The sequence below is a fragment of the Ctenopharyngodon idella genome, chromosome 3 (genome assembly GCF_019924925.1).
Source record: "Ctenopharyngodon idella isolate HZGC_01 chromosome 3, HZGC01, whole genome shotgun sequence".
Classification (NCBI taxonomy): Eukaryota; Metazoa; Chordata; class Actinopteri; order Cypriniformes; family Xenocyprididae; genus Ctenopharyngodon; species Ctenopharyngodon idella.
The window spans coordinates 17,022,996-17,041,677 of NC_067222.1; the positions used below are offsets into that span (position 1 = coordinate 17,022,996).

General features: G+C 37.4%; 2 protein-coding genes and 1 long non-coding RNA gene across 5 annotated transcripts in view; 1 reads left to right on the forward strand and 2 right to left on the reverse strand.

Annotated features, from left to right (window-relative positions):
- LOC127508114 (obscurin-like) overlaps nt 1-18,682 on the reverse strand; it is a 536,232-nt gene that overhangs the window by 160,975 nt on the left and 356,575 nt on the right. The gene's annotated exons all lie outside the window — the stretch shown is intronic.
- LOC127508193 (gastrula zinc finger protein XlCGF7.1-like) overlaps nt 1-18,682 on the reverse strand; it is a 186,020-nt gene that overhangs the window by 148,612 nt on the left and 18,726 nt on the right. The window lies entirely within an intron of this gene.
- Nucleotides 10,902-15,659, forward strand: LOC127508261 (uncharacterized). Its single transcript, XR_007928759.1, has 2 exons — nt 10,902-11,743; nt 13,121-15,659. It is a non-coding gene; the product is annotated as an uncharacterized LOC127508261 (long non-coding RNA).

An 18,682-nucleotide genomic window follows, 5' to 3' on the forward strand; every position in this document is an offset into this window, starting at 1 on the left:
AGAACTAGACTGAGAGACCATTTAAAGGCCTTTGCAGGTGTTTTGAGTTAATTAGCTGATTAGAGTGTGGCACCAGGTGTCTTCAATATTGAACCTTTTCACAATATTCTAATTTTCTGAGATACTGAATTTGGGATTTTCCTTGGTTGTCAGTTATAATTAGTAAAATTAAAAGAAATAAACATTTGAAATATATCAGTCTGTGTGTAATGAATGAATATAATATACAAGTTTCACTTTTTGAATAGAATTAGTGAAATAAATCAACTTTTTGATGATATTCTAATTATATGACCAGCACCTGTATATATATAAACCCTCGTGACTCACCTGAGTTCCTGAGAAAGCATGAAACAAGTCAAGTCAAGTCACCTTTATTTATATAGCGCTTTTTACAATGTAGATTGTGTCAAAGCAGCTTTACATTGATAACTGGTACATTATTTGGCTGCACAGCAGCTCTTAAAAGAATAGTGTCAATGCAGGCAGATCAAAACACTGTTGAATATCAAATGTCAAGTCAAATGTCAAGTGAGACAGATGAAGACCATCATGAGAAGAACGATCATGACAAGAGCCAAAGACCACAACAACTGATCTATACATGCAATAACACAAACAACATAATAAAATCATCTGATGTGCTGAATTAATGGACAGTAAAATTAAATCAGCTGATCTATGAAGAATGATAAAACAATATTAGAAAGCACGTGTCAATTTTGGACTCGGCGTGTGTTTTGATTTTTAGTGTCAGTGATCAGCTGAACTCACGAGTTTGTGTGGATCCGCTGTGCAGTTACAGGCTGAAAACACATTCACAATCATCATGATTCACTTCAACCACACAAGATTTAACACAATTAAACACCTTTCAGCAGGCGGATTCTCATAATGACTGTGTTTCATCTGTAAGAGACAGTTCACATGAAACAGGAAGATGTTGTAACTCAGGCATACAATGTCCGATCTGCTCCAAACTTCACATGTTTGAGAACAGTCCTGCCCTGAACACATCAACATGACAATATTCAGTTAAAGTAATAGCACCACCCACTGGCAACAGGAAGTTACGTGTTTAACACTGTGATGCACTACTAGCAATATCGCCACCAGCTGGTAGCAGGAAGTGTGGCAAATACAAATGACTGACGTAGTCCTCCTATATTTATATACTTAAATGCATATTGCCCACTATTCACTGTTTTCCTAAGGCCGTGGCACAGGTGCAAGGGATCTTTCATCGCTGCTTGCAGCTTTAATGTATGTTTGTAATCTGTATGGATTGTTGTGTAACTTTGAAAATAAATCCAGTATTTTTTTTTTAAGAAATGTTTTTGCTTATTGCCTTACTGGTTTTAAAAAACTACAATTTTAATGTTGCTAAAAATGTATATATAAAAAGTCAGCTTATAGTTTTCCAAATAGTGAAATTTAAATTTACCTGGGATTAATTTTATCAGGTTTTTAGCATAGTTTTTATCAGGATTATTTCATTAAGATTTTATATATTAAAACACCACTGCGTATACTGGACTTTCATTTTGACAAAAGTCATGTTAAATTAACATGAAGTCATGTGGCAAAAAGCATAAATACACCATATAAAATCATGTTCATTTGACATGCATATATTAGGAAACAAGAATAGAGAATTTATGATGAGAAAACATAAAATAAATATGTGCAAGAGAATTTTAAAATTGTGATTTCCAGACCATGAAAAATCTCGAAAATAAATAAATGAACTATTAGTGTATCAGCAGGTTGCACTCTTTGTTGTATAGTAACCCATTAGCTGAAGTCAAAAGTTACATACACATTGCAAAATCTGCAAAATATCAATAATTAAAAAAAGAGATCATTAATTACATGTTATTTTTTATTTAGCACTGCAACAAATATTTTTGTTATAACGGATGTTTATATAGTCCACAAGATATAGGCCTAATAATATCTGCATTTACACAAATGAAGCAGTTCAAAGTTTACATACATAACAGATTCTCAGTATTGTGTGTCATAACCTGTATGATCCATGATTGTTTTTATGATGAGTCTCTTGTTTGTTCTGAGCAGTTAAACTGAGCTCTGTTCTTCAGAAAAATCCTCCAGCTCCTGCAGATTCTTCAGTTCCCTTTCAAGGGAACTCGCACTGCGTCCCGAAGGGGGCGCTATGGGAACGCCCTCAGCGTGAATGCGTCTGATGCACGTGTGTCAACTAGTCCAATGGCGAGAGTGAACGTCACTGGTGGGTGACGTCACGACCAGGAAAGGATAAATACACATCCGGAAAGACCGGCTTCAGCTTTTGTGCCTCAGCAAAGCGCTCTGTGTGAAACTGTCTCTGTCTATTTATTGTTGTTTGTCCTCAAGCATTATATATTTCTAGACAGGAGTTTATTGGCGAGCAAATAGCAACTTGAGTCGTGTGTGCTTCCCTGCCCTCGCTACTATACGAGTGGGGATAGACGCGATTCATGTGTTGTTTGTTTGAGAGCAGAGCATACATGTCAGCTCTTGTATTGGGATCTGACAGTGTTCATTCATAAATTTCCCGATGTGATGCACTATCGAGATTTTTTAGCTCTGCTCCACTTGGCTTTTTTCTTGAGGGAATAAAGTCTTGAGCAATAAAGAATCTATGGCTTGGATCTCGCGTCTGCCGAGGCGACGCGTTGTTTTCGAGTCTGCAAACTGCATTAAAGAATCTAGTGGCACGGATCGCGCGTCTGCCGAGGCGACGCGTAGATTTCGAGCCTGCAAAATGCAATAAAGAATCTAGTGGCACGGATCTCGCGTCTGCCGAGGCGACGCGTAGATTAGGGTGTGCAGACGGCAGTTATAAATATTCAACCAATCATTCAGACCGTGTACACTTGTCTGGTGATTCATTGATGCATTTAATTTGAGGAGTTAAATGGGATATTGCCTGGTTTTTAAAAGCTATATGTCTGCACTAATAACTCTTTATTTGATGTGTGTATGGCCTATATGCATACTATATTTAGCATTTCTTTCAGACAGTATTAACTTGTCTGATAGATCATTTGCTGCATTTAATTTTTCAGGAATTAAATGGACAGTTGGCTGTAATTTAATTTTGAGAAATTAAAATAATACATATTTATCTGACTTTAAGTAGTTAGATTCATGTATTAGTTCAGCCTTTCATGTAGATCCTGACGCCAGTGGTGTTAGGCTTCTTAGGGCAGCCCCCTGCGGGGTGGAGCGGTGTACACCTCAGTATACGGTGCCCGTGCCACTTCGTTGCCCTCAGGGGACCGATCTGCTAACCCCATCACTCTCGGTGCTTTGGGGCGCAGCGGTTTCCAGCAAGCTTTGATTCAGCGCTCACACGACGTTGCATCAGGCTCGCACCCTCTGAATGAAATCTAAGGGCAGCCCCATACGGGATAGAGCGGTGTACACCTCAATATACGGTGCCCGCTCAATTTCATTGTCTGTATGGGGCCGTTCTACCAACCTTGGCACCCTTGGTGCTTCAGGGCGCAGCAGTTTCCAGCAAGCTATGACTCAGCGTTCACACGACGCTGCGTGGCCGGGGCCATGTCTGTATATTTTTCCCCCAATTGTTCTGCTCCCAGGAGTTCTGGACAAAATCCGCCGGGAAGGAATAAGTCTGTTAGTAGCACCTTACTGGCCAAGTCTGATATGGTTCTTGGAACTTGTGTTTCTCCTCGACGGCTCTCCCTCGGAGATTCTGATCAGGAGAGACCTTCTATCTCAGGTGAAGGGTTTGATTTTTCACCCCGCCCAGAAGTATTGAACCTGTGGGTTTGGCCCCTGAGGGGGCCCAACTCATAGTATCTGGTCTCTCAACCGAGGTTGTGGAAACCATACTTTACTCCAGAACTCCAGCCACAAGGAAACTATCCTCGTATTTCTGCATTCCATGTCCCTGTGGATGGTATAATTGTGGGGTATAACCCTTTGAGGTATCGTTTCCTTCGTGGCACTCTGAGGCTGAGGCCTGCAGCATGCTCTAGGGTTCCTGCTTGGGTTCTCCCCTAAAAAGAGTACAGGCATTTTGGAATTATGGCGTTTTGGGATATCGTTCCCATAGCGCCCCTTTCGGGACGCAGTGCGAGTTCCCTCGAAAGGGAACGTCTCAGGTTATGACTATAACCATGGTTCCCTGAGAGAGGGAACGAGACACTGCGTCGCGTTGCCATACTCCCTGCATTCCTGTGATCGATTTGCTTCGGCAATTTAAGCTGAAGCCGGTCTTTCCGGATGTGTATTTATCCTTTCCTGGTCATTAATGAATGTATGGCTGAAAATATGCCTGAAAATGTTAAATTAGGTTGGAAGACCCCATTTTTGGGAATGGAAGGGGCTAAACAACGAGTGACATCAACCGAATTGTGTGAACATGACATGTTGAACTATTGCAAAGAAATGTCTTCTATCCTGTCTAAGGTTTGTGTACAGGTGAAATCAGCTCAAGGAATTCCAAATCACCACCAAGGTTCGACAATGACACATCGTGGGCTACAAAATAGATCTGGCGTGAAAAGATGTTATACAACTAAGATGGTACATGCTATATGTCTGTAAAATGAAGGATGCTATCATTAGTTCTATGATTGGGTGATGTACCTTAATTTGTTGTTTGTATGAAAATCAGAGATGAAGAGTATAAATGTGATGTAATAACGTACATTTGCTTGTTTTCATATTTTTTTTTGAGAAGATATGCATTTCTACCTTAGTGAAGCATTGTAATAGATGTAGTGATTAGTTATCAAAGAATGGCAAAAAGGGGGGAATTGTGGGGGAAATTTTGAGTTTCTGTATAATTTCCATATGATTTTACTTATATGCTTATGGTTACATGATTTTGTTATTCTCAGAAGTGTTTAAGTACGCATTCTTTGGGTGACAAGTGGAAAACACTGAAGTGGTAAACATGTTCCTAATATGGTAAAAGGACAGAGGCTTCAGCCTTGGAGGTCAGAGATATAAAAGTGAGGGGAAGCTTTCGTTCTTTGTCTTACACTCTGCAGCTACTTGTGCTTCTGTATGACTGTCTGACCTTTCTTGAAAGGAATAAAACCTTTAAAGACAATTGGATGTGTTTATCTCTTATGCAGTAGAGTCAGTGTTGATTTTTTTTGCCACAACAACCTCATTATCAAAAACATTTTAAATTTACTCCACAAATCTGAAAAAAACTGATGGGTCCACAAATCCCTCATTAACATCAGACACAAAAAAAAAAACATTCAACATAATTAAATGTCATAGTCAAGTCAAGTCACCTTTATTTATATAGCGCTTTTTACAATGTAGATTGTGTCAAAGCAGCTTTACATTGATAACTGGTACATTATTTGGCTGCACAGCAGCTCTTAAAAGAATAGTGTCAATGCAGGCAGATCAAAGCACTGTTGAATATCAAATGTCAAGTCAAATGTCAAGTGTCCCCAACTAAGCAAGCCAAAGGCGACAGCGGCAAGGAACCCAAACTCCATCAGGTGGCAGACAGGTGTTAAAATGGAGAAAAAAACCTTGGGAGAAACCAGGCTAAGTCGGGGGGCCAGTTCTCCTCTGGCCAACAGTGCTTTGTTACAATTCAGGTAGCTATCATAAGTCCAATAGGATCGCAACATTCAAAGTATTTATTCCAGTTCCATCCAGTTGAGGATCGTATTCATCACGCCGGTATGAACGGTTGTTGAGGAACTGTGTCGTGGCTGTCGTGTAGATGAGGCCCTCACAGTGGATGATCTAGTTGACTCAATCTCTGCTGATACTTCAGGGCTGCGTTGTGGTCGTGTCAAGGCGCAGGTCCTCAATCTCACCTGGATACGGCCCGGATCCGGTTGACTACGGTAAACCTCGGGATAAACAGAAAGACTAATATTAGCGTAGATGCCATTCTTCTTCTGATGTAACGAGTACATCTGGTGTTATAGGAAGTGACCTAATTTATGCAGCCTAACAATCCTTTAACAGATTTGAAAATATAAATTGATAATGTGTTGTGTATGCCAGGTTAAAGAGATGCGTTTTTAGTCTAGATTTAAACTGACAGAGTGTGTCTGCTTCCCGAACAATGCTAGAAAGATTGTTCCAGAGTTTAGGTGCCAAATAGGAGAAGGATCTACCGCCTGCGGTTGATTTTGATATTCTAGGTATTATCAGCTGGCCTGAATTCTGAGATCGCAATAGACGTGAAGGACTATAATGTGTTAAGAGCTCGCTCAGGTACTGGGGAGCTAAACCATTTAGTGCTTTGTAAGTAATTAGCAAGATTTTAAAATCTATACGATGTTTAACAGGAAGCCAATGCAGTGTTGACAGAACTGGACTAATATGGTCATACTTCCTGGTTCTAGTAAGAACTCTAGCTGCTGCATTTTGTACGATCTGTAGTTTATTTATCAGGCGAGCAGAACAACCACCCAGTAGAGCGTTACAGTAATCTAGCCTTGAGGTCATGAACGCATGAACTAACTGTTCTGCATTTTTCATTGAGAGCATATGTCGTAGTTCAGATATATTTTTAAGATGGAAGAATGCGGTTTTACAGATGCTAGTAACATGGCCTTCAAATGAAAGATTGGTATCAAAGAGCACACCCAGGTTCCTAACTGACAACGAAGACTTAACAGAGCAGCCATCAAGTGTTAGACAGTATTCTAGGTTATTACGTGAAGAAGTTTTTGGTCCAAAAATAAGAATCTCTGTTTTTTCTGAATTTAGTAGTAGGAAATTACTGGTCATCCAATTTTTTATATCAGCTATGCATTCTGTTAATTTTGTGAATTGGTAAGTTTCGTCAGGGCGCGACGAAATATAGAGCTGAGTATCATCAGCATAACAGTGAAAACTAACGCCATGCTTCCTAATGATATCTCCCAAGGGTAGCATGTACAGAGTGAACAGCAACGGTCCTAGTACTGAGCCTTGTGGTACTCCATATTGAACTTGTGATCGATATGACATGTCTTTGTTTACTACTACAAACTGATAACGGTCAGATAAGTATGATTTGAACCATGACTATGCAATTCCACTAATGCCAACATAATTTTCGAGTCTATTTAAAAGAATATTGTGATCAATAGTATCAAATGCAGCACTAAGATCCAGTAACACTAATAGAGAGATACAACCACGATCTGATGATAAGAGCAAATCATTAGTAACTCTAATGAGAGCAGTCTCAGTACTATGGTACGGTCTAAATCCTGACTGGAAATCCTCACAGATACCATTTCTTTCTAAAAAGGAACATAGTTGTGATGATACTGCCTTTTCTAGTATTTTTGACAGAAAAGTGAGATTTGAGATCGGCCTGTAATTGACTAATTCTCTAGGATCAAGTTGTGGTTTTTTAATAAGAGGTTTAATAATAGCCAGCTTAAAAGTTTTTGGTACGTATCCTAGTGATAAAGATGAATTGACGATATTAAGAAGAGGATCTATGACCTCTGGAAGGATTTCTTTCAATAGCTTAGTCGGTATAGGGTCTAACATACATGTTGTTGATTTTGATGATTTAACAAGTTTAGACAATTCTTCCTCTCCTAAAGCAGTAAATGAATTGAATTTTTCCTCAGGGACACTACAATGCACTGTCTGACGCACTACTGTAGTAGACGGTTGCATGGTTATTATTTTTTCTCTAATATTATCAATCTTGCAAGTAAAGAAGTTCATAAAGTCATTACTGCTGTGCTCTTTGGAAACATCAGAAGTTGAAGCTTTATTTCTTGTTAATTTAGCCACTGTATCAAATAAATACCTAGGGTTGTGTTTATTTTCTTCTAAGAGTTTTGAAAAATAAGCAGATCTAGCAGTTTTTAAGGCATTTCTGTACTCAATCATTCTCTCTCTCCACGAAATGCGAAATACTTCTAGTTTTGTTTTCTTCCAGCTGCGCTCCATTTTTCTGGCTGCTACCTTTAGGGCCTGAGTGTGCTCATTGTACCATGGCATTGGATTAATTTCCTTAATCTTTTTTAAACGCAAAGGAGCAACTGAGTCTAATGTGCTGGAAAAGACAGAGGCAATAGTTTCTGTTGCAACATCGAGGTCTTCTAAGCTGTCTGGTATGCTAAGGCGATGAAAATGATCAGGAAGATTATTTATAAAGTGATCTTTAGTGGTAGAAGTGATGGTTCTACCACATTTATGGCATGGAGGCAGTTTAGCCGCCTTGACTAAATGTAGTATACACGAGACTAGATAATGATCTGAGATGTCGTCACTCTGCTGCAGAATTTCAACAGCATCGATATCGATTCCATGTGACAATATTAGATCTAAAGTATGATTACGACAATGAGTGGGTCCTGACACATGTTGTCTAACACCAATAGAGTTTAGAATATCTGCAAATGCCAATCCTAATGTGTCTTTTTCATTATCTACATGGATATTAAAATCACCAACAACAAGGACTTTATCTGCAGCCAATACTAACTCCGATAGAAAGTCAGCAAATTCTTTAATAAAGTCTGTATTGTGTCCTGGTGGCCTGTATACAGTAGCCAGCACAAATGTCAACTTACATAATGTTACGTAAAATACAATAGTTTCAAAGGAATTATATTTGAAAGACTTTTGACTAATACTGTAAATATTACTATAGATTACAGCAACACCTCCCCTTTTGCCTTTCTGACGAGCATTGTGTCGATAATCATAACCTTGAGGACTAGACTCATTTAAAGTAATGTAATCGTCCGGTTTTGAGTCAGTTCTGAGAGCAAATATGATCTTCGTGTCATAGATCATATTTTCCAGAGAATTAACCTCAAAACTGTTTCGACTGTGTATCACACATGCAAGTGCATCTAGTTTCATCAGACAGTGAGGTATAAATAAAGAGCCCTAAACTCAGCATGTTTGTCTTTTTCAGGAGGATCTGTGTGTGAAGATCCTGTAAAGAAGCATCTTTATAAAGTGAAAGTGAAAGTGTTGTCTTTCTCATGTGTGCGAACGCCAAACACATGCTCAGTGTCGTGATTGTGGTTTTACTAGGAAGCAACCATAAGTAAAACTGCTGTTCACACATCCTGTTTCCCGACTAGTAATTCAGAGAAAGAGTGTTTAAACGTGTGTTCATGTTTTGTGTTGTGTTTGTTTTGTTTTATTTGACTCACTGGCATAGCCACGGGTGTGCCAGTGTGTGCCGAAGCCACCCACAGTGGAAGCTGGCACACCTAAAAATTGGTATAGCACAATAAACCTCACAAGAATTGAAAATGGGCTACTTTCCCATAGACTGGAGTGAGACCATAGACATTTCTCGAGGTGTCACGATCTTTCTTGGCGCTGTCAGATCGCTTAAGCGCTTCAGTTCACGGAGAGAGCACATGAACCACTTTACTAGTTTCAACACGAAATAAACATGAATGAACATCTGAAGGTATATGTTCAAAGATACAGTACTTACCGAAATCTGTATCATGTCACATGTAATCGATCAATCAGCGTTTCAACCGCGTAAAGCCGTCAATAAAACAGCTTGTAAAAATATACCATCACATTTACCTCAGAAAAGTGTCCAAAAACTCATTAGTCATCTACAAAAATTAAATTAGAGAGGAGCATTTTGCACTATAGCCTATTGCATATTCATTGTATTTGTACTTAACATGTGCTTCAATATTGATTGTATAAATCTGTTTTATGACAGCCACCATTTAAATGTTAAAGCCTACATAAAAACGAGTAGAAACATATTTTTGTCATTAAAATTGTATTATAACGTTACCATAAAATCTTCCTTATGTGTAATTTATATGTAAGTAGCTTACAAATAAATTAATATTAACCTTTAATATTATAATGATATACCAGCTGTGGTTCCTTGTTTTGTTTACAGCTGAGAGATATTTTTTCTTTGAGGAAATTTGCCATGTAATGTACCTGATAGGCCCCAAATTAATCATTATTGAATTGAAGGTAATCAAATCGCAAGCTTCTGCATCAAAATCAAATCCAAAGGTGAAATTTGTGTCAATGCCCAGCCCTAGTGTCCATAAATGCTTTTTTGATTTGTTTTTTTTTTTACTTGAAGCAAATGTTGTCTTTTGCTTCGTTTACATGTTAAAATCACAAAACTTTTCTCTAGGGGGACAATGCCCCCAGACCCCCCTACAACAATTTAGTTTAGGCTCGAAATTGTGACCATTTTGGTCGCATATGTTCCCGAAATTTAATCTGTGCGACCTCAAATTATTTTTGGGAGCATTTGTGCGAGTGCAAATAATTGTTGAGGTGTGACCTGTTTTCATTTCCCTACAAAACGTTCACTAATTACAGCACAGTATGTGCCTGCTGTGAGATGATACAGTCCCACCGTTCTTTCACATAACCAATTAAACTTCATCTTTACGTTCTTAAGTTTAAAGCCGATTTTAGGTGGGTTAGTATTAGCCGTCCCCTTCACTTCATTTAATTTGATTGGTAACAGCCCCATGGTGTCTTATTAATTGAATTTATTGATCAAATTTAAGAATTTAAAATGAAAGATGAATACATTTAATACGATTAGGGGGAAAGAAGCCCTCAGGGTAAATATCACAAATATGCAGATTCAAATATGTCAAAGCTGATAGAACTGATGAGAATATTGCTTCAGAATTTACAATATCCTTTACAAATCCTATTTTTTTCCAGACAAGCAACTTTTTTCACTCAGACAAGTTAAAGACCAATTTACTTGAACACACAAGGCTTAATGTTGAGCCCTGATATAATTGTTGTTATTGTTGATATCAGCCACACCCTGCTTCATTAGGAAATGCAACTTTTCTGTGCTACTTGTACCTCTTCTGCTTATAAAGAATAATAATGACAACACAACTGAGATTTAAGAAGAAAAAACATTTATTGAAATAAGTGATTTATAAGAGTAATAATAACGACAACACAACTGTGATTTGAAGATAAAGAAAAAACAGATACCTTGTTTGTGTGGAAAAACAGATGTGAGATAACTTGGAGGAAAATAGATGTTTGATTTATAGAGAAAAATGGAGGAAAATATGTGAGAACAATATAAATATAAAAGATAGCTTTTGTATATTGAAAAAATGTAAAAGATAACTGGTAAGAAAACAGATGTTTGTATTAAAGAATGAGAGACAACTGGTTTTGTAAAGCATTTAATAAAGAATGTAATAATTGTTTATTAAAGAAAGACAAAACAACTGGTTTTTGAAAGTACTTTAATAAGAATGTAGTTTAGAAAGAAAGACACTACAACTGTTGTTTTAAGATTTTATTTGGAGCATGTTGGTAGAATAGAGAAAAACATGTATTAGAAAGAGCTTTGCTATAAAGTACAAAAAGGGATAATTACCTTTGTATGAAGTTTTGCAAGACGAGTCCAAAAGCAAACAAAAGCGAAAGCCTTTATATATAGACTAAGATGAGGGGAATTCCAGAGAAGATGACCTCAAGAGGTCAGATCGTCTATAAAAGGCTGGAACGAGAAGAGAACAGCAGATGCTGCTTCGCACCTGAGGAGCTTCTCCAGCACCAGAACCAGCGCAGATGATGCCTTGACTGAAGAACTTTTTGATATTATACTTTATTTAATCACTTGTATAGAGTGTTTGTGGAATATATATAATGCTAGAAATACTAACTGTAATAAATAAATGAACTTATAACTTGATAACTAAACTCTGCCTCACGTGACATTAATTTAAGTCGTTGAACCTGAACAGACCACGGAGAAGTCTTCTGTCTGATTGTAAGTATTTTAAAGTGCTTATAATTTAGATCAAATTTGACTTACTTACCTAACCTGAGAATAATAAAGAATAAGGTAAAGGTGTTTAAAGACGCAGCATAAAACAATATATATATATATATATATATATATATATATATATATATATATATATATATATATATATATAGTTGCTCCTAAATTTTTGCTGGTGCTCTTAACTTTTTGAAGTTGAGATAAAAATGTTAATTTCGAGTCCTGTAAAAATGTCACCTTTTTCACCTCTTTTGAGTTTGCAGGTCTGAGCCCAGTCTATATTCTGTAAGATTAGTGATACGCACCCTTACAAAAAAGTATACTTCAAGTTCATTTTATCAAGTATACTTAAGTAATGTTCAAGTATATTTTTTAAGTATACTTTATGTAGTAAGTATACTAGTATCAATGTACTAGTAGTACACTTGTAAGTGTACTATTTCAATACAGCTTGGGACTAAATTGGCCCAACTGAAGTATACTTTTAAGTGTACTATAAGTGTAACAGTAGTAAACTTTAAGTACACAACTAGTTCACAGCTACATTTCTCATTTGTACTGCACCTATACTACAAGTATACTAGTAGTTTACTATTTTAATACTATAGTACATTTTAGTAGACATGAAAGTACACTTTGAAATATACTCTTAGTAAACTACTAGTTTAGTGCAAGTATACTTGTAAGTTTTCTTTCAGTGAACATAACATCACACTTATAGTTTACTTTTTATATAGTATTTTTGCACTTTTAGTATATTACTATGTTCTATTTAGGTATTATTTTTTATAGGCTACTTGAAATACAGTACCTTTAACTGTACTTTAACTCTTTCCATTTTAAAAACATTTTATTCTCGCTTCATGAATCCTTTTTTATCAACACTTAATTGTGGGTAAGTTGAAGTGAAGCAGATTTGAAGTAAATTCCTATATACACTACCACTAGACTAGCCTACACAAAAATTCAGATACTCAGAATCAGGAATATATCTGTTTTCTTTATAAATCAATATTTTCAAACAATGTGCTTTTATAAATATACTTTTAAGTATATCTCAATCAAAACACAAAGTCCAAGTATAGGCCAAATATACATAGACTTTTCTGCCAGTATAAGTCAAGTATACTTAAGTGCAATTTTAAGTATATTTCCCAGAAGTACATAAAGTCTGAGAAGTGTATAAAAAGTAGACTGAAAGTATACTTTCCTATTTTTAATTTAAAGGAAGTATGCTAATAGCAGACTTGGCACCCTAACCTTTAGCCTTCTTATAGCAGTGAGTGTGGCTGACTGCCTTCAGAAAACTAAAGGTTATAGTTCACTAGCGCTGTAATATATTTTCATTTTCTCCCTATCCAGCAGCTCCAGGAGCTATCATCATCTCCATCACTCATCTGCGTAAGGTATGAAATTGCTCTGTTTAATACATATGCATGCTTGATACAGAAACATGTTTGAATATGATTCCGTTTAAATACAGTTTGTCAGTAATCAGTGTGGTAGATTTTCCCGTACGCACCTGACTTAAGTTTACCTGGGTGGTCTCCTAATCGACGTCGGCTGAGTGCTGAGTAACTTGCTGCGCAGCAATAACCAGACAGACTCCAGACTATGCCGTAGAATATGCTTTAATCACGGCCGGAGGACCTCGTATCAATCACAGAGAATCCCACCAGCAAGAAGAATACAACAGTTTATATAGGATAGGAGCATGGCAAAGCATTCTATATGATTGGTTCTTCATATGTCAAACCCTCATGTTACTAGGTAAAGCAAGATCTGCCCAAATCATGTGCGTATTAGTTCGTTTGTTACTCAATATCATGGGCTGTTATATTTAGATAGTTGTCTAGCTGTCCCTAAGTTTCATTTCCCCTTTTGTTATATTCAGACATGATTCAGACACACACTGACTTTGGTGACATTTAGGTTCCAAAAGCATATAAATGTTATTCCTGCAATGAAAAAGAAATGTTAGTTATGATTAATTAAAATCATCACATCACATCACAGTACCCCCCCCCCCCCCCATTCGTTTTTTTACACGATCAAAATGAATTTATGCTTACATAATTTATATGTTCTTTACTGAATAATCCCGTTATAAGTCACTGCTAAATTGTACTTCAATGCCACCTGATATCCTTCATAATTTTTTCATATTCCTTCCATCAGCATCCCAAGCTGGAATGAAAATACAACCAATTTTCCCAGTTTTGCCACTTACACATACCATCTTCTGAACATTTTATCTTTCAACAATCTCATTTAAAAAACAATCCATACAACATCAGATGTCATTTAGGACATTCCCATGCATTTCTTTTGAAAAATGAAGATTCAGTTGTATGTGTGTTTGTGTTACAGTGCTGGGTTGTAGAGATGAGGCGTTCACAGAGATTAACAAGTATTTATTAATAACCAAGGAGAAGACACAACCAAACACACGTAGAACAACATTAAGAACGGACAGGGAGTGAAGGGAGTAAGTCCATAATATAGGGAGTGCTGATGAGGAAATCCAGGTGCAGATGATGAGTGCTGAAGGGGAGATGACGAGTACCCCCCCCCCCCACGGGTACCTGCCCCTGCAATGGTCTTACTGTTTAAGGACCTGTGTAATAAGGTCTAACCAGAATTTTTTTTTTTTTTTAGAATTCATAATATTATTAATTATCATTAAAGCCCCCCTGTAGTCAACAATTGTATCCCTTAATACCTTATGAATTTGCACATGGTTTGTCTGAAAGTACATTAGAACACCATATAGACATATAAACAACATTAAAAACTTGATTTTCACCACAGGGGGTCTTTAAGGAATATCATTTTTACCATTAACACAAATATCTTGTCTAATTTTGCATTGTTTCAAAATGGACTCTGTATAACCCAGCTCTTGTCATAGGAATAGCCTTAGCTACTGACATGGCATTAAATCTTTATCTACCTCCCCACAATCCTATTTTCCAGAGTCAACTGATGGACATGAAATGTTCTCTATTTTAAACTAACTCGGAGCCAATTTAGGTCATTTTTTTCATAGTGGAATAGTTCATAATGGATCCACTGATCCAGATCACAGACTCTATCCACATTGTGAATTAAGAAAGCTTTTCAGAATTTTGCTGTTTGAGCAATTACTCTATTTTGCTGGGATGTCTGTTTAACATGTTTAACATTCTTCTTGGTCTAGGTTTTAGCTTTGTGCCCACCACATAACTTGCTTAAATACATGTTTTATTAAAACATTAAAATCTTTAGTGGTATGTTGGAAGTCCAGTTATAGCTAATAATAATCTAGAAATTAAATGTGTTTCCCTTACAAATCAATCTCCTATGTCAAATTTGCAAGTCGTATTATGATCTCACAACTTTAAAAAGTTCCTAAACACGGGTTGTCTTTTCTATAATCAATATTTCACAGATTTACTGGATTAGTCAGATTTTTTGCAAGCTTTAATCAGATTGAAGGAGAATATTCATCGCTTTTTCACAGACTTTGATGACACGGTTTAATGGTCATCAGCATCGTAAATCCTGCAAAGTTTTATATTTCCATTTTTAATGTATGTACAATATAACAACACTATTTTTACCTTTGCATCAAATTACAAAAAAACTAGTTAACACTGCTGTTAGGGTGTTTCTAATAATGTGGCTATGGTCAAATGTCGGTAAAATTGACATCAGTCTCTCATTATTTTTAAATTAAGTTCTGAAAACACTATTGCGGAGTTTTTCCTTTGCTATTGGAGCAAATGGGAACAATATATATATGTAGTCTCTCATTCACCGCTATAGAAGTTAAAATGTGAAAAGGGTGTATATTTGGACCTAGTCCGGCGAAGCGACTCATACATTCTCTCTTATTTAGAGAACAACTATTGCAACTATTGCAACTATTAAAAATTAAAAAAATGTAGCATCTATGGTTGTAATCGTCAGAGTCACCGTCTGTCTCACCTTCCCCAGACTCCATTTCCCAGCATCCCTCTGGTTCCTCACCTGCACTCAGTCACCAATCACCTGCAAGCCATCCACTCATCAAACACACACTATAAAGACTCTCACTCCCTGCGCCACGGTGTCTGCTCTCGTCAATGGAAAGCACAATGTCTATGGCAAGCACTACGTCTCACGTACCTGGACTCCTTACCTGTTACTCACCTGAGATTATCCTCTTCCATCCGTCGTCTGCTCTCCGTTCCCCGTGGATCCTTCACCTGCAAAAACATTCATCTATTAATTCTCCAGCTAAGTGACTGTTCCAAAGTGCTTGATTATTGATTCACCTGCATTCACCGTTTGCCAGTGTCCGTGCCTCTTTTTAAATCAACACCTGTTTTGCACTTACTTCCCTGAAAGCAATGTCTGCATTAGGTTTTTAAAACCCTCATGTTTCTTCAATAATAGTTGCTAGATTATTCATTATTTTTATAATAATGTACCTAGTCCCACATCATCTTCCAGGTGTGTTGATCATCTCGTTACCCATGGACATCTTCCCCGGGGTGACTCTTTGCGAGCCGTTGCAATGGGGTTTTCCCTGGTTGGCGAGGGAGGGCGTTACCAGCACGCACCTTTGATCCCTCACTTTCTGCTGTGCGGGGTTGCTGAGGCTGGTTGGTGTAGTTTGAGACGAGAGACTTGGACCCAGGTGTCACCCTCTTCAGCCATTTTGCTGATCATAGTGAAATAAGATCCTCCTTTCCCTCAGATCACAACCGCACCTCCACTGGTCCTTATTGGTGGAGAAGTGAACCAGGTTGCCGTCACCTGTGAATACAAACCTTAAGTATGTTTGTTAGTGACAACATGTATTAACTCATCTGCTTATCTGGCCAGTTGTCCTTTTTAGTTTGACCTGTGGAAGTTTCATGTGGGCTGAGGGCTGTCCTGGCTCTTTTCTTTTTCTTTGAACTTGTTGGGCTGTTGCATTGGATCTTCAGCCAGTGATGGCAATGGTGTTGTGGTGTATGGGCTCCGTTGTTTCTCAGTCTCTCAGACAGTCTGGCTTGTGATCGATCCTGCCACAAAATGTTCCAGAAGCTGCCTGGTCTGAAATGTGAACACTCAAGAGAACCGCATAATTCAAATTACAACTACTCCTAGCCTGTGTATTTGGCACACCGCTGTTTTATTTAGCTGATCAACTCTCGAAATCTGTGTGCCAAAAATGCGCGACTCACTGAACAGCGCAGAGAGAATGTAGTTACATTGTAGTGAAGTTCAAGTGCAGATCAGCAGTCCTGACTGTTGTTTTGAGCAATACACCGAGTTTATTTCATTAACACTGAGTATTAATTGATGTCCCTCAAAACAATGTTTTATTTTTTCTGCCAGCTAAATTTCTAAAGCAAAGTCACAGATCATTGTGCGACTCGCAACATAAGGCGCACAGAGTAACCTAGTTAATTCGTGAATGAATGCGAGTCTTTGAACAAATCGGTTGAGTGATTCACCAGCCATACAGCCTTTTTTATTACTGAATGAATCAGCGTTTCAAACGCGAATCGATTGAATAAAATGACTCATTCATTAACACGGTGACTTGCTGCCACCTACTGGCGATATTTCATATTCGTTTCATCTTGTAATTTATTTCATATTTCTGTATTCAAAGCATTTTGTATTTGCTGCGGACCTTAAATTGTGTAAATGCATCTTAAAGCAACTTCAGATGCTGCTGTGCACCTCTGCAGCGCAAGATGCCTTTGGTTGAAACAAAATAGTGTCAAACTCTAATTTTACTGACTAAATTTAAGATTTTAAATTTAAAGATGGCATAAGCCTATATAAGATATAGCTGTTTAAAAAATCTAGGTAGCCTTATTTGACTAATTAATTTATGACGGTAATAGATGGCAATAAATATAAAAATATATATGCATCTCTGGCTTTATTGTTCAAAGTGTTGTTTCATAGTCTACCCTTAAACACGTAAATGAACGGCAAGAACGCATTAAAAGTTTCTTTACAATCTGTACTGTAAAAAGCGCGATATAAATGAAGATGTCTTGACTTGACCCTTGAATCGATTCTGCTCCGCGCTTCACTAACTTATGCAGTCTCTCCTCGCAGCCTCCGGCACACAGATTTTGAGAGTTGGTCAGCTAAATAAGTAGGCTAATAAGTGTGCCAAATAGTTGTGAGAGCAGAAATGATTTAATACGATAAATTAGTGTTTCACGGCACGCGAATTTATGTGTACGCAGAAGAAAGCTCTGTCTAGGCTCTGCCCTGGCACGGGTGGTGTCGAGCCATTTATTAGTCTGGCGGTTTGATGAGAAAGATTAAATGTAGTTGCAATAAACTCTGTAATAATCCGTACAAATGTATCGGATAGATAGAGGCTACTATATTGTGTTTCGCGGAGCTGATTCTGGAGCTGAAGAACTGATGGTGCGGCTTGATCTTTGGTTGACCAATCAGCGGAAAGGGGCGTTTTATTCCCGCCCATGTAAAGATCGAATATTCAAGCTGTTTATCCATTTTGGTTTTATTGTTTTTCCATTTGGCGGATTAGAACAAAGTGTGATTAAAACAAAAATAAAACGACTCGAGATTTGTTTATTTATGCTCACGAGGAGGGTCGAATATGTGATGAATGAATGGTTTCTCCGTTTTTCCATTTATAGGACAAAAACGAGAAAACAAATTATCCGAAGGTACACGGACCGTCAACACAACAGCAGTTCCTCAATCTATTAATAAGCTTAGTTCTTCTTTGCAGGAAAAAGCAAGCAGATCCTTCTTTGCGAAATGCAGGAAAAAACAGTAAACTTCTCTAATTAATATAGAGTATGGTGTAATGTATTAGCAAAGAATTCTTTGTCTTTTCTTTTTACTAGAAACTATAAATTACTAAACTAAATTAACTAAATAAACCAAAATATTAGCATATCTGCAATAGATCAA